Genomic DNA, 1,624 nt, shown 5'->3' on the forward strand with positions numbered 1-1,624 from the left:
CCCAGCCCCAAAATTCCCCAAAATTTCCCAAAAATCCCCGCCCCAAAATTCCCCAAATCCCCCAATAATGAACGATGAAAACGAGAATTAAATATTTAAATCAAATTAATAACATTTAAAAATTATTATGATTCTAATTTAAAAATCCGAATTTTATCACAATTCTAATGAAAAAATTAGAATTTTATTACAATTATGATTAAAAAATCAGAATTTATTATCAAAATATCAGAATGGGATTCATCAAACATTTATATAAATTGTTGATAAATTAGTCAAATTAGTAATTTAATTATTTAATCATCAATTATTTATTAATTTAATTATTAAAATAATTATTCATTATTTAATTATTAAAATAAGAATTAAATATTTTTTGTTTAACTAATAGATTCTTATTAATTAATAAAATAACAATAATTAAAGATTCAACATTTAATTATTAAGTATTAAAATGCCTCGATTAAATATTTTTAAATTATTAATCAGATTTAAATTATAATATTTGAAAATTAAAATTCAATCAAAAACATTTGAATGAAACATTAAAATAGCATAATTTAATTTTTATTTAAATAATATTTTTATTAAAAATATCTATAATTTTAATTAAAATACATTAATTTAAAATTGGAATGATATTAATTAAATATTAAAATTATTTGTCTTTAGTTGTTCAATGAGGAAAAAAATGCACAAAATTCAGATTTTTCACCATTTTTGACTGGAAAAATTGGAATTTTCACCACTCGGTGTTTTAATTTGGGATCAAATGGGAAAATTTGGGTGGGAAATTTGTATTTGGGGCGAGGAAAAGGAGAAATTGGGAGAAAAGTGGATTTTTTGGGTTAAAAAATGGGGATTTGGGAGTTAAATTTGGGAATTTTGGGGAGAAAAAATTGGGATTTTGGGGGGAAAATCAGGATTTTTGGGGTGGAAAAACGGGATTTTGGGAGGAAAAAAATGAATTTGGGGTGGAAATTGGGAAATTTGGGATTAAAAACGTGGGATTTTTGGGGAGAAAAAAAATCGGGATTTTGGGTACGAAAATCGGGAATTTGGGGGGGGAAAATCAGGATTTTTGGTGTGGAAAGCTGGGAATTTTGGGATTTAAAAAGGTGGGATTTTTGGGGAGAAAAATCAGGATTTGGTGTGGGAAAGGGGGAATTTTGGGATTAAAAAAGTGTGATTTTTCTGGGAGAAAAAAATCGAGATTTTGTGGAGAAAAAATAGGGATTTGAGGTGGAAAATGTGGATTTTGGGAAGAAAAATGTATGATTTTTTGGGGAGAAAAATGTGGGATTTTGGGGGAGAAAAATCAGGAGTTTTGGAGTGGAAAATTAGGAATTTTGGGATTAAAAAATTGTGATTTTGGGGAGAAAAAAATCGGGATTTTGGGAAAAAAAACCATGGGATTTTGGGGGTGGAAAAGGGGGATTTTGGAGAGAAAAAAATCTGGATTTTGGGGAGAAAAAGTCAGGATTTCGGATTAAAAATGTGGGATTTTTGGGGAGAAAAAAAATCAGGATTTTGGGGAGAAAAATATGGGATTTTGGGGGTGGAAAAGGGGGGTTTTGGGGAGAAAAGAATCGGGATTTTGGGGAGAAAAATCAGGATTTTTCGG

The sequence above is a fragment of the Prinia subflava genome, unplaced genomic scaffold, assembly GCF_021018805.1.
Source record: "Prinia subflava isolate CZ2003 ecotype Zambia unplaced genomic scaffold, Cam_Psub_1.2 scaffold_52_NEW, whole genome shotgun sequence".
Lineage (NCBI taxonomy): Eukaryota > Metazoa > Chordata > Aves > Passeriformes > Cisticolidae > Prinia > Prinia subflava.